The following is a 25068-nucleotide window of genomic DNA, read 5'->3' as shown; positions in this document are numbered from 1 at the left end:
AGGGTGGGCAGATGGAGACTGCTCTGTGCTCCTCACCCTCTCAGACTCGGTAATGTCACACTGTGACCCTCCTGAGGGCCAAACGACCTTCCACTGGACTTTTACTCTAGGAAAGGTTAGCTCCGGGGCAGCCATGTAATGCACGGATGACGTGAGGGGCAACTTCTTTTCCGTTCGCGGAAGGACTGCGGCGCTAGCCCACAGGCATGCTCTGGCTTCTCTGCCTCCCACCCCAAAGAGCCCTCAACTCCCTTCCCCTCTGAGTGCTTGCCCATCTTACTCCTCTTCTCTTCCCACCAAGGCCCCCTCTCCCACAGTCCCATGGCTCCCCCATTGTCTTGCAGCTGGATTCTAGCTCCTTCCACACTCCGGGAATGGCTTCCCCAATGAGGGACCCTCCCAGCGCCCCATCTGGACTTGGTCTCTCTGTTGTCGGACATTTTCTGCCCCCTTCGACTTTCATGGAACATCTTCTTTTTAAGGATTTCTTTGACATCACGGTCTGGTCCTTTCCATGCCTTGCCCCTGACTCTCTCTGTCACTTCACTGCCCCTCTCCCTCCCTGCCCCACAACCATCTGCGTGTTGCCCAGGAGGCTGACCCTGGAGTCTTCTCTCTCCCTGCTCCCCCTGCACCTGCAGCAGAATTCAGGACATGGGGGAGGGATGAGATCAGAATACCAGGGTAGCTCACTGCAACAAGAAACCCAAGACAAATAATTCGGCACTCGTCCTCTCCCATCCTGACATTTGCTCCCGCTTCCCTGGCAGACAGGCTCACACCAGCCCCTCCTCAACCCCTCAGCCTCCCTCTCTGCAGCCACTTCCCGGCAGGTGCTCTCACTGCCTCTTGGCAGGACTGCTGCTGCGAGAGCCTCCAAACTCTTCCTCCCTCCCCCACCGGCCCTTCCCCAAACCCAACCTCTCCCCTGCTTAAAGAACCTCTTCACCAACCCTAGCCTGCTACTTCTCACCCAGCTAAAACCTCACTGGCTTCAGGAGCCCTTCTCCTGGGCAGCCAGCGACGTCTCATCGATGGAAGCTCGTGCAACAACTTCTTAAATTAAATGTTCTTGAGGAATGAATGTAAAACTGTCCTTGCAAAAGTGTCACTTTCACCCTCTTGCATTTAGGGATTCATTGGTAGGAGGAAAAAGGAATCGAGGCACACATAAGTACTCTGGAAACTGCACTTAACCCAGAGATCATCGCATACAGACCAAGATCTGTGGTGATGGACTTTTATGAATATACTAATAGTCGTGTGATGATTATGGGGGACTTTAATGTCTTGCTTCATTATAAACATGTCTGGATACACCCAGGAGGTGTGTGACACACATGGATATAGTTCAGCATACATATGCTAGAGGAAAACAGAAGGTCAAGGCTGGCTGGCCTGTTGGATAAATTCCCAAGACCCTAGCTTCTGCGACCTGGCCCCTTCCTACCTCATGAGCCATATGTCCCATCACCTTGCCCCCAAGTAGGTGACCATGAGAAGCCACACTGACTATTGTTGCTGTGTCCAGGCTGTTCCCTCTGCTCAGAATGCCTTTTCTTCCTTCTCCTTCAGAAGACCCTCAGCATCCTTCAAGACTCAGCTGACTTCATTTCTCCTGTGAACCCCTTCCCGACACGGTCTAGGAGTTCCAGCCTCGAGACGGTTAGCATCCAGAAGGCAGGAACTCCGTCTCATCTCTGTATGGCTAGAACTCCACGGACTGTTTGTGATATGAAGACTGAAAACCACAATCCAAACAGCTCATAGTTATAGAGATTTTTTTTCTCGTTTAAATGCAGTGACAACATTCTCGATTCAGATTTGACTCATCAATGCCTAATGCCCCTCTGAAGTTGGAGAGTTGACAAGAGGAACAAATGGGCCCTTCAGTTTATAGGCAGCAAATAAAATAGCAAGAGCTAGCACAAGCGCCTCGCTTGCCACACTTCCTTCCACGAAGCACCGATTTCTGATGTAAGGATGATGTCAGCACACTGGCAGAACCATCTGTGCGGGGACGGCAAGGTAACAAAGCTCCATCTCACTGTGCCTGCCTTCTGAAAGGGTCTGCTTTCTAAATGGCAATGAACTTGAACGATCATGAGACGTACTTTTTCAAGCTGCTCATTTCCAGGGCGTGAAAAGTCGAGGCAACCAGATTCATATTCTCCCCTAATTTCTGCTCTAACAGAACCAGACTTGGAACTTGTTTCATTTTTTTGCCATTTTTTGCAGTAAGCTTAGAATTTTGACATCAGCGAGTGAAGACAGGGCAGTGCCTTAGTTTCTTAACATCCACCCTGATACACCGCTAGGAGTCTCAGACTGTGGCCTTCTGCACCACGGACAAGCAATTTTATTTTGGAGTAGATTTTTAAAACGGGGGAAATATTTTTAGTTAACATTTGTCTTTCAACCACCCTATCTCCCTCCCCCAGATGATTTAAATCAATGACTGAGTATCTGTCTGTCTGTCTCACTCTCTCAAAGCTCATGGAGAGCTTCACTGGCTTTGGATGACAATCTTTCAAGCTCCAAGGTCGTGTGTAGGTCACTGGCTTGAACAACAGATGAGCAAGCCAACTCTTCTCTCCCAGGCTGCTGCTTGAACAGCAAAGGGCGTGGAGCAGTGCTCAGCACACAGAGCACCACTGGCCTCATGGTCAAAATGAAATGTGAGCTGGCCAGGGGGGAGCCTGGACCATGTCTTGGGAGTCCTGGCTCCAGGGACATGGCTTCTCACATGGCAGGACCAACATCACATTCCTGGACACCAGGCTCACAGTCCCGAGAGTATTCAGAGATATATAAATTGTGACATGCTCCTTCTAGGCCAACATATATCTAAAAATATGGGCTGTCAATGCATCCCATGGCAGGAACACAGGGGTTGCTTCTCAAGTGGGAACGTGAGCCGCAAGCTGTACAGCTGATAGATGGAGGACCTCCTACACAAAAGCCAGAGAAGACCCCAGAAGCTTTTCCTTCCTGTGTTGTGCCCAAACACCAAGAGAGAATGGACGATTCCTACTCCTGAAAGAAACACATGAAGTGCCTACGGTTGTCCTTACAGAGCACCATGAAAACTCAAACATCTACACCGCGTTACAAAGCAGAATACCCAGGTCCCAGAGATGCGCTGGGGACGGGGAGCACCTGGCACCCCTCTCTGTAGCCATGAAACCCCCCACACCCTGGGTTGGAAGCGCAAGTGCACACGCATCTCCAGCTCAGTAAGGTTCACATTGTAAAAGTACGTTCTCATTTTCCTCCAGAAACGGTTGGAAGTGATGGCTGCACACTTGGCCAACCCACAAACGCCTGATAAAGTGGAACCACAGTACCAATAATTCTATAAAACTGAACCACTGTGTGTTGTAGCTTAAAATGTATCTGGGGCTCTAATTGGGGGTCCGAAAACACAACTCCCCGACAATACAAATGGTGACTTCCTACCCTAAGGGTTAGGCACAGACTCTTATTTTGGGGACAGGAGCTACAAAATTGAGGGGGGCACCAGCTAAAAACCCGAGTGTGGGAGAAAGGGGTAGGGAGCGTATGTCAACCGCGGGGGCAGCATGGTGGAGGTGGGGCAGAGTTCAGGACGACGAGTAATTTCTACGGTAAATGGAAGATACTAAAAACTGAAAAGTTCAAGGGATTATGATGTAAAGATACAGGAATCAAATAAGGAAGTTCAGCTTCATGCAACATTTACTTCATTTTCTTAGATTTCTCATTTCACCGCATCAGGTGAACGCTTGCCTTCAGTCCAGGGACCAAAAATTGCTGGTTTAGACTAAGACTCCTAGGGTCCCAACCAGTTCCAGAAAAACAGATTCTGTAATTCTGAGGCAAAGCACCATCTCAGAGTTGCCCAAGAAGAATGGAGAGGATTAAGAGAAAAAAAAGAAAAGAGGGAATAAAGAAAGGAAGGGGGTCCAGGGAGAAAGAACGTATGTCAACTGAAGGCATTCTGGAGTCAGAGTCACTCCACAATAGGACTGGAAACAATGATAAGGGTACTTGATCACAATGCAGCTCCCCTCCACCAGTGGCTCGGTCCGCAGCAGACAGACCCCCGGCAGCCCCTGCAGTCACGGGCTGGCCTCCTTAGACTAGAACGGACCACGTGTTAGCATGCAGGAAGAACTCCCTTCAGGGGCTCCGCTAAAGATGGCCACAATCTTGCTAGCAGGACAGAGGGCACACGTGCCATAGAAGGAAGAGAGAGAATATACATGCAAACACGTCTCTAAACAACTGCCTTTGTTTTGTTTAGGACTTGTACCAGGCACTTCTAATGCCTGGTTACGGCGCTCTGGTTACGGCCCTCTCCAGCCCACCTCCCTACCCCCAGGGCCAGGGCCTTGAGAACGTGAGCTCCATCAAGTCCAAGATTTTTGTCTGTTTTGTAGACTGTTGTTAATCCCCAGGGCCCACAGTTGTGCCTAGGATATAGTAAGTGCCCAATAAATACTTGCCGAAGGGACAGAATAATGCATAGTTGAAAGGGGGAGGGCCAAAAAAGAGTTTTTTCCCAAGGTTACTTTACCCCTCATTGCTCCCACCACCACCTCCCCAGTCTGTGACCATGATCCCTGCTGGCTCTGGGTAGACTATTCCACGAACCTGAATGAGTTTACCTCCTTCCTGAATGTTTCTCTGGGCAAGATTGTCCTCATGAAGCAGTGCCTGATTTCAGTACAGAACTCCTTGCAAAACTCCCTGCATTCTGATCCTTGAGGCACGGCGTCATGTATGCAAATTCACTGCACCTGCGCCAGGTGCACGCCAAACCCCACTTGCAAGCCTTTATGGTGAACTCACTGACGTGGTAGTAAGTCCCAAAGCCAGGATTACCTTCCAGAGTCAGGCTCACAACAGGCGCCCCCCCTAACTGTTTTCTGATGGTGGCCAAGTAGGCAAGTTCAGTCCTTTCTCCCCAGAAACACGATACTGCTTTCTATACCAGCAAGAATTCATTCAAATCCCTAGTGAACAGTCCAGGATATGAAAATTACAGTAATCTAATCTTGTAGAGGAAGAAGTATGAATCATCATTACACGGCCCGACAAAAAGCAAAATGATTAACCCCAGGCTGTGCAGAGGTTAGGGTCCATGGCCACGGCTCCTCCGTGGGCTACAAACCAAACAGCGGGACCCACCAGGCCAACATGAGAGAGGCAACATTGTGGTTTTCATCCCAGAGGCGGAGAAGCAAGGAACGACAATGCTATGTTCCCAGGACCATGCTTTATAGCTTTTTATTGAGAGGGCAGAGGACAGGGACTCTGGGGCCCCAAAACCTCGTGTGTTCTATCTCCCGACTCTGATGTAAACTGCTCAGGCTCCGGGGTTTACTTATAAGTAGGAACCATAAGGCCTGCAGAATCACGGCATCTCAAAAATGATTAGAAACCCCCATCGTCCCCAGGGGACAAGGACAGGATATACATAGGACAAGCAGGGCGACAGATCACAGCCCCTAGCAGAATGTTCTCCTGACTGCAACAGAAGAAACTACAGTTTTGAAGGAAGGTCTTGGCCTTTTCCTGAAATTCGCAAAAAGAACACTGAAGCTGCCCGTCTACCATCAAGAAACCACAGCCCCAGTGCACTGGGGAAGCTGGTCAGGGCGCCCGCAGCCCTGAACCATCACGGGCGTTGTTGCTTTTTTCTTTTGCACAGCTGTGTTCAATTTTCTGTCCTTGGGGTTTTAAAGGAACATTTATTCTAGGGCCAGGATTCTCAAGTTTTATGGTTATACAACTCCCTCCCAGGGCCAAAGAATGTTTGAAAAGCCTAAACCCAGCAAAGAGAATTAGTAAAAGGCTCCAAATGAAAGTGAAATAAAAAGTTAGGACTCTTTCCAATTTATATTCAACCCCTTAATTGTATTGTACCTTCTGTTTGTCCTTCAAGACATTCGCTACCTATTTTTCATGCAAATATAGGTGTGAATGGGTCTGTGTGTGTGCACGTGCGTGTGTGTCTGTGTGTGTAGGTAAGAAACAGAAGACCAAAGGTGTATTTACATTCTTCCATGGTTTCTGTTTCCCATTCTATGGCAAATTTTATTTTAAACAAGGCCTACATCTTACATTGGGTTTAAGAAAAGATCACAAAAAAGATTCCTTTAGGATTTTTACATGCTTGTTTGTTTTTCCTATTTAGAGAGCGGCACACCTCCCAGTTTTGGGTAGTCGGACAGCAGTTTTTTAAGAACTTGTATTTTTACTTAAAAAGTCAAACCAGTGGCATTTTTCGTTGCAATACTCTAAGCTAAGTACATTATCAACATCCAAAAATCACTGCTCCCCAACACGGCCCCGAAAGAGAGTATAAGGCCCCCAGCAGCCCATGAAATGTCAACCAGCTTTCTGAATGCAGCCGTATAAGGTTATTCAGAAAATCCAGAAGTCCCTTACCCGTCTTCTTCTGTTCTTCTCTCCTCCTGTTGCAAAAAAATCTGCCCAAAGTCTCTGTTCACATCAATTCACGAACATCACTTTTACGTTTGCCTCCCGGCGTCTCCCAGAGGCTAGCGCCTGTTTCATACACTCCTCTGATCTGACAAAGCAACATTCAGGCTTCGGGGCCTGAGGTTTGTGACACAGCACACACCACCCACATCACAGGCCTGGCTGCATCCCAAGACACACAAGACGTTTTCGAGAAACAAAGTAAGGTGCACAGACCCACCCTGAGCAGAAAAACACGGAATCAGTGCTCCTCCGTAAAACGATCTAAAATGTGGTCAATAGCACCTGCTTAACACCCCAATTCGCTGAAAACAATGAAAAACCCTGTAAACTGACCTTGTCTGCCCCCAGTCATGGTGAGTGCCTGAAGCCAGCTTCTCTCTAGGAGCAGTCGTGAGCGCAGAGCAGACCCTCTCTTTGCAGTCACTTTCTCTTGCTCTTTTTAAAGTCAGAATATCAAAGCGCCTGGTAGGGGCACCTGGGTGTCACAGCCAGTTAAGCGTCCAGCTCTAGGTTTCAGCGCGGGTCCTGATCTCAGGGTCCTGAGGTTAAGCCCCGAGTCAGGCTCCGTGCTGACATGGAGTCTGTGGAAGACTCCCTCTCCCTCTGCTCCTCCCTGCGGCGCGCACGCGCGTTCTCTCTCTCTAAAATGAATAAATACATCTTAAAGAAGAAAAAAAAAGCTTCTGTTAGCCTAGCCCTATAGGCAAAAGTATAGGTTGAAGTTCAAAAGATTCCTCCCAGATAAGCACTCTCATTCTCCCATGATTGGAAGTTGCCGCAAGTTAGTAAAATCTCTACACCTGGGCGGGGAGCCGCGGAGAAGACGGGCTTGTCAAGTCAGCGTTTCTCGGAAGCTGGTGATTTCCTCGTGTATGACAATCTACTTCTAACCAAGCAGGACACACCACTAAACTGTTTTCTTATAATCCTAAGTGAAAAACCCTGTGCTCTAGAACAAATTAAGAAAAAGGACGTTTGAATGAAAGTAATACTGAAATGTTCTTCCTTCAAAATCTGCCAGTGCACGTCCCCCGCAGATGCAATGAAACACAACCAAACGATAATGACCATATAAAAGTTTCTTTAAAAAAACCACACACAGGGGTGTCTAAGTGGCTCAGTCAGTTGAGCGGCCAACCCTTGGTTTCCTCTTGGGTCATGATCTCAGGGTCATAAGATTAAACCCTGCATCAGGCTCCACGCTCAGTGCGAAGTTAGCTTGGGCTTCTCTCCCTGCCCCTCCTTCGCGCTCTCTCCCTCTCTCTCTAATTAATAAATAAAATATTTTAAAAATATAAATAAATAAATAACCGCACACAAAAGTAAGCCTTACAAAGAGCCTTTACCAGGGCTTAAAAAGTTTTCTAATTTCTAATGTTTTCTAATTTCATGCCAAGCCAGTTGGAACACATTGGATTTCAAATACATAGTTTTCTGTTAGATCATTTATATTCCACATAAGAAAAGGCAGAAATTTGAACTAAGAACACTCAGATATAACTTTAAAACCCCGACTTAATAAAGTATGTGTACATGCACGCACAAGCATGAACACACGTACACACACACACACGCACATCTTGTAAAAGAAAAAACAAACAGCACCACTTGGACTCATCCAAAATGAACAGCCTATAGTCATGTGCTTAAAACACGATGTTTATTCAAAACATTAAATGGGCATTATAGTCTAAGTAGCAGCTGGTTTTCTAAAGAGAAGGTAAAGACTGGGTTGTTGCTTGAAGGAGCATGTATCTTAAAACAGTGCTTTTCCACAGTCTGAGCTAGTAAAGCAGCACGGAGGAAGGACGTGCTAATGCAGACAGTAAGATGCGTAGTCAATGCACTTTTGAGGTTTATGAAACACAACTTCCTCAGGCATTTGTATGGGGGCCTTTTGAGAAAGTTACCACATTTGTCTCCACCTCGCATAACTTGGTGATTCTAGCACTGACTTCCACCCATGGCTGAAGACGTACAAAGCAGCAGTGTGTATAGCCAGGACTTTTGCTGCATCTAAAAACATGGACTGCCTTTTCTCTCTGACTTCAAATGATGATTTTTAAACAATTCAATCTAAACTTCAAAAAAGCACATTATTAATAAAAGTTTCCTCTCGGCTTTCTCCCAATCAAAATAAAAGAAAATCAAAACCATCAGAGAACAAAGCAAAGAATGACACTCTTCTCTGGACCCCAGCCTAGCGCTACTCTCCTGCCCCAGCCCAACCTACAAGTTGGCAGCTTCCTAGATGCAGAATTTACACCCGAAGTTGCTGGCTCCAAGGGAAGAGATGGCCTTCAAACCCTACCAGCACTCCAGGGATTCAGCAGAGCAGGAAAGGATCCCAGAGCAATTTTCACCAGAGTGTGGTTCCAGCAAAACTTCTAAAAACAGTTGCCCTACCTCTCTCAACTCTAGCATTTCACATTCCCTCTTTAACCCACTTTTCTGGAGTCTCCACCAGTGAGCTACTCTTGCCAAGGTCATCGAAAGCATCCATCTTGGCAATTCCAGTGGACATTTCTGTCCTCCTCTTCCTGATTTTTCAGTAGCACCAGCTCTGTGGACATCGTCCTCCTTTCACCTGAGCTTCATGACCTCACACCCCTCTACTTTCCTTCCTCCTTGGCTGACCCCTTCTCAGGTTTCTTTGTGTCTCTCTTCCATCTCATTCTAAGCCTCATTTGTGCATAAACACACACACACACACACACACACACACACACAGAGTTTTCATCCTTACTTATGGATTTACCTATCATCTAAATGTTACCTACATTCGGGATTGCCCCTCTGAGTTCCAGACTTACATTCAACTATCTACCTAAGATCTCTATGTGGATAATTACCAGGTACCTCACTCAAACTTAGTATGTGTGTAACAGAATTGATTCTCAAAGCTGGCCCTCCCATTCAAACAAAACAAAACAAAACCTCCTCCCCCAGTGTTTACTCCCCTCAGACGTTGCCAGGGCCAAAATCTGGGAGTCATTCTTAATTCCTCCCTTGTCCTCACTCCCTATATCTCAGCTGCCACCAAGTGCTGATGGTTACGTGTCTACGACGTATCCCTTTTTATACGTACAACAGCTTTATTGATATATGATTCATGTACCATACAATCCACCAATTTAAAGTGTGTAATTTAGTGATTTTAGAATATTTATAGACCTGTATGAGCACTATCAAATCAATTTTAGATATTTTCATCACCCTCAAAAGCAACTACATACCCATTAGCAGTCACTCTCAATTTTTCCCTAGATACCTCAGTGCTAGGCAACCATTAATCTTTCTGTCTCTCTAGATTTGTCTGTTCTAGAAATTTCATATAAATGGAATTTTGCATTATGGTCTTTGTGTCTGGCTTTTTTCACTTAGCATATTTTCAAGATTCATCCATACTGTAACATGTGTCAGTAGTCCATTCTCTTTTACAGCTGAATAACATCTTATCACATGCATATACAATATTTTGTCTGTTGGTTGACAAACAGGGTTTTTTCCAATCTTCAGCAATTATGAATGATACTTCCATGAATATTTGCATTTTTATATAGACATACGTTTTCATTTATCTTGATATATACCTAGGAGTGAATACGCTAGATCATAAGGCAACTCTGTTGAACTGTATGAAGAATTGCCAGACCGTTTTCCAAAGCAGCTGCTTTGGAAAGATTTTGCATTCTCACCAACAGTGTATGAGAGTTCCAATTTCTCCACATCTTCACCAATACTTGTTACTGCCTTCCATAGTGGCTATGAAGTAATATCACGTTGTGGCTTTGATCTGCATTTCATTAATGGCTAGTGCTGTTGAGAATATTCTCACGTGCTTATTAGCCATTTGCCTATCTTCTTTGGAGAAATGTCTATTCAGATCATTGCGTATTTTTTAATTCAGTTATCTTTTTATTATTGAGGTGTAAGACTTCTTTATGGATGCTACATATAGGTCCCCTACTGGATTACATGATTTGCAAACATTTTTTCCCATTCTGTGGGTTGTCTTTTCACTCTCTTGAAAGCATCTTTTGATTAATTTTGTTGATATCCAAGTTGTCTATTTTTCTTTTTCACTTGTGCTTTTGGTGTTGTATCTCGAAAAAAAATCATTGCCTAGCCCAAGGTCGTAAAGATTAATACCCATGTTGCCTTCTAAGAGTGTTACAGTTTTAGGTCTTACATTTAGGCCTTCCAATCCACTTTGAATCAATTTTTATATATCGTGTGACGTAGTAGTCCAACTTTACTCCTTCTCATGTTGATATCCAGCTGTCCCAGACCATTTGCTGAAGAGAATATTTCCCAAAGAATTTCTTGGCACAATTGTCAAATATCAATTACCATAAATGTATGGGGTTATTTCTGATCTGTAAGTTCTATCACAAAAATATGTCTATCCTTATGCCAGTTCCACACTGGCCTGATTTTTGTGGCTTTATATTAAATTTTGAAATCAGGAAGGGTAAGTCTTCCAATTCTGCTCTTTTTCAAGATGTTTTGGATATTTCAGATCCCTTAAATGTCTATGTGAATTTTAGGGTCAGTCTGTCAATTTCTGCAAAGAAGCCACCTGAGATTTTGATGGAGATTGCACTGAATCTACAGGTCGATTTAGGGAGTACTGCCATTTTAACCACAGCAAGTCTTCTGATCCACGGACATGAGCTGTTTGATCATTTATTTAAACTGTCCTTAATTTTTTTTCAATGATGTTTTGCAGTTTTAAGGGTGTAAATTTTATACTTCTCTGATTACATTTATTCCTAAGTAATTTTTTTTCATGCTATTAGAGGAGGAAATATTTCTTAAGTTCATTTCAGATTGTTCACTATAAGTGTATAGCAACAAACTTAGTTTTGTATATTTATCTTATAACCTACAGCCTTTCTGAACTTGTTTATTAGTTCTGATAGTGTAGTGGATCCCTTAGGATTTTCCAAATCCATGATCATGTCATTTGCAGATAAAGATAGTTTTATTTCTTCCTCTCCAATCTAGGAGCCTTTTATTCCATATCCCTCGTAACTGCCCTGGCTAGAACTTCCAGTACAATATTGAATAGAAATGATGAGAGTGGACACCCTTGTCTTGTTCCTGATCTTATGGGAAAAGCTTTCAGTCCTTCACATTAAGTGTGATGATAGCTGTGGGATTCTCACAGATGCCCTTCTCAGGTTGAAGAACTTCCCTTCAATCCCTACTTTGTTGTTGTTGTTTGGTTTGTTTATGTTGTTTTAATCTTAAAGGGGTGTTGGAATTGTCAAATGCTTTCTCTCCATAAGACATACCCTTTCACACTTGTGTTTCCTTCTGTATATACTCTCTATACTGTCTCCATAGCTCAGTATTTCTCATCTTTATGGATCCCTACTTCAGGAAGTCTTGGATCATCCTATTCAAAAGTCTGTATCCACCACTATCTCCTCCCCAGTCTATCATAAGCTTCAAAGCACTCAGCCATTATTATTATAAGTACAAATTCTGATAACCCTTGTATAAGGTTTAGTATTTGCCAGCATGTATTTACCATCTTAATCTTCCCAACAACCTTACTAGGTAGATGCTATTAGCAGCATTTAATACATGTGGAAGTTGAAAGAGAGTTTAAGTGTCTTGTTCAAGGTTACACAGTGTATAAGTGGCAGAGTCAGGTTGAAAACCCAGGTCCCCTAGCTCCCAACATCACTCTCTTAAACATTTGCTATCATTTGCTATCACATCTATCAGTAACTGCTCTTACTTATTTCTTACCTTATTTGCTACCTGTATATAAGCATTGCCAATCTCATTTATTGATATATTTTTAGTATCTAACACCATGCACAGCTGGTGTTCATTAACTATTCAATGAACAAAGAAACGGTCTCAAGATGCCCCACAGGAGAGGACTCTGGTTAGTACTGCTGACTATGCGTACCCATGAGACTCACAAGGCTCATTTGTTTTTGAGATCCTCAGTAAAAAAAGGTCACTTAACTTTAATTCATTGTTTTCTAACCTCATCTGAGCACAGACCCATCTTCCCATTTCTGTCCGCACTGCATTAATAGTCTAGGGAACTGTGTTCCAGGGGACACACTTTGAGAAATACTGCCTCAGAGAGGCAGTCCAGAAGGCACAGTTCCCAGAAGGGTGCTTCTGTTCCCCTTTCTGCGCCCGGCTCCACTCTCATCTAAAAAAGTCTCTCCCATAGCCTCAGCTCAGTACAAAAAGAAAACCCCAATATTCAGTTTTTCTTTTCTTTCTTGGAGCTCCTAAAAGGCCCATAGGACACTAGAGAGATATAAAGATTTTTCCAACTATCAAAAGGGCTCCTCTCTCCCCTGCATGTTTGTGGTCCTGTAACTTATGACAGAGGGAGCTTTAATTTTCTCAGAGCTCCGATTTCTTGAATGTGATTCAAATAAATTCACTCTTCATGGAGTACCTCAATCTGCATTCTCAGGATGCAGGCAAAGCCAGTGATGTGTTAACCACAAAACCATATTTCTTTCCTAAATACTTACTGTAATGCTGATACTTATATCATAGCTTCAGACGCAGAATGACTTCAAAATCTTCATATATCAATTCTGTAAGTCTTCAAAGTCATCTATCCGAACTCTCCCTGAAAAGGAGGAAAGAAAAATTTCAACTTTGAAATCTAAGAAAGAAAATAGCAAACAATATAAGACAAACACATTATGAGCAAAGCAGGAAACACTGCTGTGATTCATTTTCTGCTTCTAAAGAGCTTTTACTCTTTCAATTAGTCACCTACGTCAGCTACAACAAATCACAGGCAGTGGTTAGAGTACCTTTTTAAACCTCTTAATAAAAAATACTCAATAAAAATTTGTTTTCCTTCATCTTAAATCCAGTGAATAAAGTCATTTCAACGCAACGGTTCTCCACAGCTCTAATTTTTCCATAGGGACTGAAATTTTATACATTTGGTCTAATAGCAAGAATTAGCTTGAGTAAATATGAGTACTTTCTAAAATACAAATTTCCATCAGATCCAAATAAGGGGATTTGGGAAAGAAGCCTTGTAACAAAGGGAGACAAGAAAACAGAGAAGGATAGGATTGGAATTCATCAAGGAGTTGGATATGTACAGCCAGAAGGAACTGACAAAGGCCCAATTCCTTAGAAAAAGAGATACCGAATACAGAAGTTGGAGACTAGTGTAAGCCCTCTAGGGCATCCAGAGTGAGTGACTGGGTTAGAACTTGGTCTATGCCATTAATTCCAGGCAGAGAAAATCTTCTACCATCTATTTTCCTCACAGACTGGGGAATGAGGGAAAACCCCACTCACACTGGAAGTACAACACAGGACGACTACATCATGTGTATATTTCCCCGTGTGATTTTCCTAGCTGCATGTAATCTACATACAAGATAACTCGTTTGGTAATGGTTCATTCCTTACACTCAAAATGGCTGACTGCCTGTGTGGCATCCCAAAGACTCAGCCTGGGAGAGGGATACTGAATACAAGCAAGGCTTCAGCCCTGAGATCCCAGACTAAAGAGGAAAGCCCCTAGATTTATTAGTTGGTTAGTGGTTAGTTGGTTAGTGGTAAAACAGCATTGGCTTTGGAAAACCTTTTGTTTCAGGCTACTGAGGGACTTCCTCCTATCTCCTCCCAATGTCTGTTCAGCACCTTTGTATTACCTTTTGAAAAAGTCATCTTAGCAAAGAGTTCACTCAAGTACATTAGGCCCTGGATGGGACAGGAGCCAATGACACACCGGCATTGTAAAGGACCAGAGCTGGCATCAATCCTCAGTTTTTAGAAACATATGGGAGGCATGGTGTCTGATCCTATCTTACTTAACTCGTGTAGAGAGAATGGGGTTCCTTCCAGAAGCCCATGCTGAGGCAACTTATAAGGCAATCATCTTGCGGTGATGAGGGGGCACACGGGAGTGAACGCACGTGAAGTTCCCCCAAAGCAAAAAAAACCCATTATTGTCACCCCTGCCCAGTAAAATTCGGACAGCTATGAACTCGTTACTTAAAGCCACAAAGATGGTTGTGGTAATAAACACAGACAAACTATTGGACTTAAGTAGACTGTTTTTTGTGCCAAAAAAAAAAAAAATTTTTTTCCCTCCTCCCCCACAAATCTGCTTATTACTAAAAACCTTTGGAGCCTTGTGAACTGGGCTAGACCAACTTAAGCCTGCCTTTCCCCCAGGGCCCCTCCTTAGTATACTAAACTGAGGAAGAATTTGCCTGCTTTAGAAAAGGAGACCCACTTTCTGTACTGGCCACAGAGGAATGCAAAATGAAATTATTCAAAAGGAAAAGGGCCAAGAGAACCAAATGAAGCCAAGAGGTGAAGGCAGGAGAAGAAATCCTCATCTCTCCCTCCTGGAGGGCTCTACTCTCTGACCAGGCTCCCATGTCTGTTCTGTCCTTGGCCCATGTCCGTCAAGCACCCTGTAGAGCAGGCGTTCTCAAGCTTAAGTGTGCAAAAGGGCCCCCCTGGAACTCTACAACTGCAGTTTGAGAAGAAAGAAATTTCTACAGTGGAGATCATGAGCCCAAGGACCAAGAAGGAGTTTGAAAGGCCTGTACCTCCACCACTAGTTCTAGGAATCCAGTTTGCCCAAAGACAAAGGGATAGTCACTAGGTCATGAAACTTCATCATTTAGTAACTGACAAGAAAACAAAACAATAAATCAGCTTTCATGCACTCAAGATAACTTGGGGAAAGAAAAGAGCAAAACCACAATTAGAAAAGAGTCCAAATTAAGTGACAGGCTGAAGTTTAGTAAACTAGTCAAACCTGTATAACAGCAGCAAAAATTCCAGAGGAAAACAGGGCAATGGGGAAAGGAGAATCAATGTGCAGCAGGAAGGGGCACCCAAGTCAAGGTCAGACCCATAAGGTCTTGGCTCATCTTGCCAGGGCTCGCTCCATCCTTCTGAAGTATTTCTTCCTGGTCAAAAACAAACTTTCACCAGGCTTTCAGATGATTCTCAACCCCTGTGCAAAACCTCCCACGTGACTTTGTGACTAATTCTAGACCAACTGTATCTGGAGGGAAGATACACCAGAGGAAAACATACTTTTATCTTCCGTTTCAAAAGACAGGTTTGACAGAACATGCCGATGGAGGTGCCCACAATGAAGGGACATTTCTGGTGAGTTTTATTCACATACTACTTTACTACAGTGTCAGGTGCCTCAAGGTCCAGAGCATTTAGCAGGGCCTTTACCCTCCTCCACCAGGCATCCAATGGCGGGCCCCTACTACAGATCCTACAGATGCAGGCTTCCATTAGAGCCACTTTCACTCTGGCTACTTTCTCCCATCTTTCTTTTCCTGGATGCCTACAGCAAAGAAGGAAGGTTTTTAAAGATATTTTCAGGAACGGGGTGCCTGGTGGCTCAGTCAGTTAAGCAACTGACTCTTGGTTTTGCCTCAAGTCATCATCTCATAGTCGTGGGATGGAGCCCCACATCTGGCTCTGTGCTCAGCATGGAGTCTTTTCAGATTCTCTCTCCTGCTCACTCTCTCTTTCTCCCTCTCTCTCAAATAAATAGATAAAATCTTAAAAAAAAAAAAAAAAACGATTTTCAGGCACCATGGGCATTTCCTTCTTACCCCCATACAAATCTCAAGATACCTTTCAGGATTCAGCTTAGATGTCTCCATTTCCATGAGACCCTTCTCTGACTGTCTTACTTCTTCCTCAGTGAGCTTTCTGTCTCTCCAATTCATGTTAATTATCTAATTATAGATGACCACTATAGTTAATTCTCAACCATCTAGGATTTGATTAGCCAGAGTAGCAGTAATATAATAACAATAATAATAATAAAATAGTAATCGTTATTATTTGAACATTTATAAATAATAAACAAAATTCCTCCAGCTCAACAAGACTGTGTACCTATTAGAAGGCACCCACTGACTGGAACTACACAATAACGTGTAGACGTCACCATGGGTCTGTAGCTGTGTGGAGACAGTCCCATTCCGTCACCCCTCAGATATGTACTTACTATATTGGTGTCTGAGGTGTCATTCTGCTAGCATTAATTCCAGGACCACACAAGTTGATGGAAAAACCATTAGTAAGTGACTGGACTGGTCATGTACAGGAGCCAAGGTTAGAGGCAACTGAGCAATGACAACAGGAGGAAGGTGACACAGGAGAGAGGGTAGCAGGGACACTGCGGGAGGGAGGGGGATTCCCTTCAAAGATCACTGGGTCCACTGAGATGACTTTAGAAAGAAAAAAGGACACACCAGGACCATCTAGGTTTCGTTTTAATATGGGGGAAGGCATACAAAAATCTTGGTTAAAGGACAAATAATAGACCATTTTAATAGTACTAACCATGGGCCCATTTTATTTGTCAAGTAATTAATAGGAGAGTTTGTCATCCTGAACTATTATGCATGTGCTATTTTTGCGCATTAGGGTAATATCCATAGAACGGTGAGTATTTTCCTAAATACTAGATTCCTCATGAACTGAATATTGGTAGCCTTCACCGAGTAATGGTATACTAATGCATCCCAAAGTATGATTCAACTGTAAATATCCTTTTGTACTTCTCTTGATCGAGAGAAGTCATATGCTTTCATATGCTCATGCACTTTTTTTTCTTTAAAATGAGACTGTGGTTTTTTATCTTGTATGATTTTGGTATTTCATAGGCATGAAGCCAATGCTCAAAGAATAGATTCTGAAAGACTGACAGGGGTACCAGTGGGCACAGGGCAGCTCATTTCCCCTGCGAGGGCTCTGGCAGTCAGCACGCCACCAGCTGCAGGAAGATGCTCACCATCAAAATAGCAACTGACGTGGGGACACATGAAGGAGAGGGAGCTAAAATAAGCACCTCAATCCTCCCTGGTGAGATCCAGAAACTCCACCACCCTGCTGTCCTTGGGGCTATCTTCCTAGGGGGACATGTTTCCCACTTGATGGGCTTTCTGCTGCTACTTCGGAAGGTTTCCTATTACGGCATACATCCCATTACAGCAACAGGTCTTAAAAGGGAGCATCAGGTCCTCTTATGTTTTTAAACCTTGGGAGGTGTTAAGCTTCCAAATCCAAAGGATGTGGGTAATTATCTAAAATCACAAATGTAAAAATTAAGTTAAGGGGGCAGAATTCTCAATTTTACCTTCTGTCATGTATTTTTTTCAAAATCTTTGGTGCCTTCTAGCACTTGCCTTGTAGCAACCACAAAATGCATAAACAAGTAGCAAACATTGAAGAAAAATTCAGCTTGCTATTTGATAGACACGTGTCCTTGTGAATATGACCTTATATTGTTTATAACACCCAAATATATATTGTGAACCAAATGTTTATGTCCCCTGAAGTTAACATGTTGAATTTCTGGTCCCTAAGGTGATGATATTTTTTGTTGGGGCCTTTGGGAGGTGATTAGGTGATGAAGGTGGAACCTTCATAATGCGATGAGTGTCTTTTTAAGAACAAACAGAGACAGCTTGGTGCTTCTCTCTGCTCTCCACCATGTGAGGCCACAGCAAGAGGGTGGCTGTCTGTAAACCAGGAAGAGGGTCCGCACAAGGCACCGAACCTGCCACCACCTCAATCTTGGACTTGCTAGCCTCCAGAACAGTGAGAAATACGTGTCTGTTGTTTAACCCACCCAGTCCATAGCATTCTTATTGTAACAGCCCAAACTAAGATATTTAGTAAGAGCCAGCTTTATATTTAGTAATTAAATATATATGTGTGTATATGTGTCTATACACATTGTATACGTATGCATATATATAATTGCATATATAATACAAAACACATAATGTGCTAAATTGCAAAACAGAAAAACAGGATGCAACATTTCAACATTTCAAAGTGTGCCTCAAAAAGCATCATGACTTTCTCCAAGGTCTCCAAGTCCTTAAGTTTCAACAGTCTGAAAACCATCACCTGGGTCTATTTCCACAGGCAGTTCCAGGAGACACTGTTAGAGTTACAGCTGCCACAACAAAAAGAGAACTAAGACCCTTCACAGAACCAAGTGCTCACTGTTCTGTCAGAGGTAAATGGGGGCTTCCCAGTGGATTGCAGTGGGCTCAAAGCAACCACAGTATCATGACCCTCCCTTGGACTCCTAGACACAGTCGATCCGTGTGACTCAGCACTTGGTGAACACAAATACTTTCTACTGCTCTCCACTGACTTCATACGTGCATGTTTACACAAAAATAAGATTATTATGCTAACCTTGCTCTTTTTTTCCTAAGTGAACAACAAACACCAAATAAAAAGCCTATTGATATGCAAGCTGCATCTGATAAGAAAAATACGCACTATGGGCATATTCCCTCTCTATACTCTGCCTATAAGCCCTTGTGATAGGGAGGGAAGTGATGGGTCCTAACTGCCTCTGGGTCACAGCTTCATCCTGAAGTAATGTCTTCCGGGTGCATGTCAAGAGCTTTAAGTATGAGAAGCCCCTTTCTAATGTTAACTTTTTCTTGTATCTGCCCTCTGCCATCAATTGCGTGGTTAATAAGATAATGTCAAAAGTCTACTATGAACCTAGTAATGTGCCTCACAGATTTATATTTTGTAAGTCACAGCCACTTAGGAGCATTTAAAGTAATAGTGCTTCCGTTGGTGGGAACGCAAATGGGTGCAGCCACTGTGGAAGATAGTATGGAAGTTCCTCAAAAAATTAAAATTAGAACTACCATATGATCCAGTAATTCCACTGCTGGGTATTTACCCAAAGAATACAAACACTAATTCAAAAAGATATATGCTCCCCTATGTTTACTGCAGCATTACTGACAATAGCCAAAATAAGGAAGCGGCCCAAGCATCCACTGACAGATGAATGGATAAAGATAATGTGGTACACACACACACACGCGCGCGCGCGCATGCACGCACATACAAATGCACCCAGGAATATTACTCAGCCATAAAAAAGAATGAGGGGCGCCTGGGTGGCACAGCGGTTAAGCGTCTGCCTTCGGCTCAGGGCGTGATCCCAGCGTTATGGGATCGAGCCCCACATCAGGCTCCTCCGCCATGAGCCTGCTTCTTCCTCTCCCACTCCCCTTGCTTGTGTTCCCTCTCTCACTGGCTGTCTCTATCTCTGTCGAATAAATAAATCTTTAAAAAAAAAAAAAAAAAGAATGAAAACTTGCCATTTGCAACAGCATGGATGGATCTAGACAGTTTAATGTTGAGTGAAATAAGTCAGACCACACAATTTCACTCATATGTGGATTTTAGGAAACAAAACAAAGAAAGAAAAGAAGAGAGAAACGGGAAAAAAACAGACTTTTTACTATGGAGAACAAACTGATGGTTTCCAGAGGGGAGGAGGGTGGAAGGGTGGGTGAAATAGGTGATGGGGATTATGTACAGTTATGACCACAATCATCTTGACTGACAAGCACTGATTAACGTATAGCATTGTCGAATCACTATACCGTATACCTGAAACCAATATAACAATGTAGATTAACTATGCTGGATTTATAATATAAATAAATAAATAGATACATACACACATAAATTAATAGTGCACATGTGAGGCATGATGTAACCCGCAGACAATGCTTACAACCATATAAATTCCTTCACCCTCTGTGGTAATTCTGAAGTACGTGAGCCATGCAGCGCTCTGTCAGAGCCAGGAGCACACGTGGGCAGGGATGGACCTGTCCCTGAGTGGGCACGGATGGACCTGCTTGCTGGCTGCATGTGTGCTCACTGGTCCCCAGGACCACACGCTCTGGTCCTGCAGCATGGCCCCCAAACACAGAGGCAACGTCGTGGACTCCCACAAACCACAGGTCCCAAATGGGAAAGCCAGGTCAGGTCTGTTCCTTGGAGAGCTGTCCACTATTAAGAAACATCAGGGGAAGAGTTGCTCAGCAGTACTAAAAGAAACCATTTTTTTCTAAGATTTATTTACTTTAGAGAGAGAAAGAGAGAGAGAGCATGAGTGGGAGAGGCAGAGAGAGAGAGAGAATCTCAAGCAGACTGCTCGGAGCAGGCAAAACCCAAGGCGGGGCTCGATCTCACAACCCTGAGATCATGACCTGAGCAGAAACCAAGAGTCAGTTGATTAATGACTGGACCACCCAGGCACCTCTAAAAGAAACCATTTTTGAATGGAGATAGCAACCAAAAGAATTACGAAGAAGACTAAAGATGTGCTGGAACTTCTAACTGACCAAACTATGGTGGGTTCAATCCTTCCGACAGAGGAAGCAGGGACGACCTCTCTGATGGAGGAGGACAGCATACCTGGGAAATCACAACTTCCTCCCGAGCCTCCAAAAGTAAAATAAGTAAGCTAGACCAGAGAGCTGATACTGCTTTAAAATGTGGCCTGAGGGGGTGCCTGGGTGGCACAGTCGTTAAGCATCTGCCTTTGGCTCAGGGCGTGATCCCAGCGTTCTGGGATCGAGCCCCCATCAGGCTCCTCCACTGGGAGCCTGCTTCTTCCTCTCCCACTCCCCCTGCTTGTGTTCCCTCTCTCGCTGGCTGTCCCTCTCGGTCAAATAAATAAATAAAATCTTAAAAAAAAAATGTGACGTGAGTCAACAAATCAGGTATAAATCACATACATGAGGATAATCATCAACTCGATATTGCTTCGCATAATGTCATAAAACTCTGATCCTCACTGTTAGCAGAATTTTAATCATTCTTTGAAAAGCATCTCATATCCGACAACTGTGGAAGTGTGATAATTGTGTCAAAAACACCCGTTTTCAGGGTACTGGGGGGAAAGTTTAGTTAATAACAATAACAGCAGCAACTAATACTCCTAGAGCACTCAGTATTTACCAGGCCCTGTTCGAAGCACTGTCTGTATATTAACCACTTCATCACCACTCCTGGCTGCTATTAGTATCCCCATTCTACAGATCAAGAAACTAAGGCACAGAAAGGTTGTCCAAGGTCACACAGGTGGCCAGTTAGCATTTCTGGCCCCAGAGTCCTCACTCTTACTCACTACGCTATGCTGCATCCCGGATTAAAAATAATTTCAAAGCTTTAAGAAATATAAAAGCTTTTCACAAGATTCTACCCACTTCATCATCAGTATCTCCATGATAAATCTAACACAGGTTAGTAGAAATTACTATATTACTATAAATATAATATAAATTATTATGAAAATTTTAATAACACAGATTAGTTTCTGACTTCTCTATTTAGGGGAAAATGTATCTTCACCACTGGGAAAGTCCAAATGCACATCTGTATCCCGCACCTGGTGGGCGGTACCTTACTGACAGAAGGGAAACAAAGGGACTCTCTCCCCAGGTCTTGCGGTTAGCGCTCAACCTGTCCGGCAGGCATCTGTCATGCAGACGCCCCACGACCCTGCTACCCCTGCTCTGAGGTCTGACAAAGGTCGCTCATTACCCTTGAGATCAGTTTAATTTGCTTTATGACAACCAAATCAGATGCGAACTTAGCATCTACTGAATGTAAGGCCCCGTGGTACGTGCAGAGAAGAAAAAAAAAGAAACTCAACCTGACAGTGAAGAACTGAAGGACTTAAATAAAAGTAACTTAAAGGTCCAAGTAGAAGAGACTGGAACACAAAATTGAAAGGATATAAAGGGAAGGGATAAATCCTGAGGTCTCTCTGCAAGGAAGAAAGCCACTCGGGCATTAGCACTTGAGGATGAAAAAGCAGCTCATGAAACCCTCCCACCCTAGGGGTGGGAACAAAAAATGGTACAGCCACTCTGGAGATCAGTTTGGCTGTTTTTCTTATAAAGTTTAAACATATACTTATCATCTGACCCAGCAATCCCGGTCCTAGGTATTAATCCAAGGGAAAATGAAAACTTACGATCCCATGAAAACCCCGTACATGAATGTCATGGGAGTTTTATTCATAATTACCCCAAAGTGAACACGACCCAAGTGTCCTTTAATTGGTGAATGGATAAGCACGCTCTCTATCTACACAATGGAATACTACTCGGCAATGAAGGAACAAGTCACTGAACAATGTGGTTGGATTTCAGGTGCCTTAAACTACGTGAGAGGAGCCAGACTCAAAAAGCTACAGACTGAATGATTCCATCTATAGGGCATTTGGAAAAGGCAGAACTGTAAGGACAGAAAACAGACCAGGGGCTGCCAGGGGTGAGAACTGAGTGCAGAGACCGATTACAGGGGGGCATGAGAAACATTTTAGGGTGACGGAGATTTGTATTTTCATTGTGGTGGTTACAAACTGTATGCACTTATCAAAACATGCCGCCGTTTGCTTTTCAAGAGTGAATTTTAGGGTGTGTAAATTATGCATCAATAAATCTGCCTTTAAAAAAAAACAGCACTCAGCAATTAATGCCAACAAAATTATCTCATGGAATGGGGCTATTCTTATCTTCTACAAAGTTCTATGAATCATTTATCGAACTTCCTCTATTAATTCCCACTCCCAATTTCTTCTCACACGATATTTGTAAGATGATTGGTTGCTCATTTGTAGAAGAAAAAGCTCCTTTAGGCATACAAAATATCTTAAAGTAAACTCTGAGTCCTTAGATAATTGTGGGAACTCTCCTGTATTAAAAACAGACTTGGAAAGTGCCTCTTTCCCCTCATGCTAAGTAAGTGCCTGACGATCCCTGAGGAAAGTAGGCAGGTAAGACTCCCACGGTCCCGTCTCCCTACACAGGTGGTCACTACAAAACCATTAAATCACCAAAAAGTTCAAGCACTACATCCCTTACACGTTGAACTACCCTGAAGGTAAACCAAGGTTTCTGCTAAAATCTTTAGGCAAGAAGTAAATCTAAAATAAACCTTGACTTTCATTGCAAACCTTTAGTAAGGCAGGAAAATCACGAACATCACCGTCCTATGAACAATGCAGCTGCACTATGCTTTGGTCTACACATGCAGACTAAAAACAGTATGCAAGATTCTGGTGCTTTCCTTCATTCAATACCCAGCAAATGCGTCTTGATCGCCCATGCGTGCTAGACATGAGAGATACAATGGCAAACCAACACCCCTGTCATTACGGAGCTCACGTTCGCTTGGGAGTGACAGACAAATTGTAAGTACATGAATGGACAAGCAGACAAACTGATTAGTCGATGACAGACTGTAGGTTTATAAACACTTGGGGGATGGGGGAAGCAGGGTAAGAGAATGAGGAGCTTCTAGTTTAGATAAAGTGGGCAAGTATCCCTGCAGAGACCTGGAAGAACTTGGGGAAGCACGCTGGTGAGTACGGGGAAGGAGAATGGTCAGGCAGGGGAGAGGAGAACAGTGCGAATCCTCAAGTCTTGAGATGGGAGTGTGACTGGGTGTCCAAGGGACAAGCGAGGTGGCTGGTGTGGCTGGACGGGGGTGAAGGAGAGGAGGAGTGGCTGGGGAGCTGGCAGGAAATGCTGGTCGGACACAGCTGGCACAGATCGGACAGGCCCTGTGCCAAAGAAGGACTCTGGGTTTTGGTCAGGGTTACCAGAAGCCACTGTTGGGTGTGGGCAAGGGAGTGACATGATCTTGATTTAGTTTTAAAGATTAACTGTAGTTACGCTAAGGAAAACAGGCTCTAGGGGCAGACAGATGGGGAAGTGGACCAGAAGAAGCAGAGAGCCTGACAGGAGGTCACCCCAGCCACCCAGGCAGAGAGTCAGCCCTGGACGGGGGGTGACCGTGGAGGAGATGAGAAGGAACCAGCAGGGCAGCCGGGTGCATGATGGGGCCACAGACCAAGACGCAAGGTGCCGAAACCATGCAGATTCATCCTGTATGCAGTAGCAGCCAAGCGAGTCCACAGAAAACACACATTACATTCCCACCAGGGAGTTAGAGATGTGAATTGAGATAAAGAAAGGGTGACTTGGACCCAAACATCATTAGTCTCTAAGACTTTAAAAGCTTTACAGGGTAAGAGTTGACTCAGGAGCAGTTTAGATATTAATTTTATCTTATAACAGCATCCCCACTGACTAGGTTATTTACTATATGCAGCTAAGAAATGGATTTCTGTAAGAAACTATATATTCCATTAGTGAACTTTCCAGGAAACAAAGGTTTCCAGTGAAGCTAATAAAAACTTCAAAGCTGTATCAAATATATCCACAAAGCTTTGAAGAGCCCCTGTATCTAATTCTTCCTAAAAGAAAAGAATGTCAGCAGGATTGAAGAATATGGTTATTCTTTACTACATTCACATTATGAAAGAGCTCTGTCCAATGGGAAACAGAAGTCAAATTATAAGACTCTAATTAGTTTACATGTTAAGGTCTTTTATATAATAAACACTATTTGCTTGACATAATCCCCATCAAAGCATTTTTCTGCTTCTCACATTATGTCCTTCAGCTGTCCTAAGAATTCTTTTCTTTCTTTAAAGATTCTTTCTTTCTTTTCTTTTCTTTCTTTCTTTCTTTCTTTCTTTCTTTCTTTCTTTCTTCCTTCCTTCCTTCCTTTTCTTTCTTCCTTTCTTTCTTTGATAGAGAGAACATGAGCAGGGGAGAGGAACAGACTCCCCACTGAGCAGGGAGCTTGAAGTGGGACTCGATCCCAGGACCCTGAGATCATGACCTGAGCCGAAGGCAGACACTA

The 25068-nt window shown here is 43.6% G+C and overlaps 1 protein-coding gene across 3 annotated transcripts in view; it reads right to left on the bottom strand.

Annotated features, from left to right (window-relative positions):
- SVIL (supervillin) overlaps positions 1–25068 on the bottom strand; it is a 231567-nt gene that overhangs the window by 155130 nt on the left and 51369 nt on the right. For all 3 annotated transcript variants that reach the window (XM_034643768.1, XM_034643767.1, XM_034643766.1), the window contains exon 2: positions 13011–13111. The gene's annotated coding sequence lies outside the window, so the exon portion shown is untranslated. The remainder of the gene's footprint in view (positions 1–13010; positions 13112–25068) is intronic.

Source organism: Ailuropoda melanoleuca, chromosome 15 (assembly GCF_002007445.2).
Source record: "Ailuropoda melanoleuca isolate Jingjing chromosome 15, ASM200744v2, whole genome shotgun sequence".
Taxonomy (NCBI): domain Eukaryota; kingdom Metazoa; phylum Chordata; class Mammalia; order Carnivora; family Ursidae; genus Ailuropoda; species Ailuropoda melanoleuca.
Note: the sequence above shows the minus strand (reverse complement) of the source record. Positions and strands in the feature narration are given on the sequence as shown.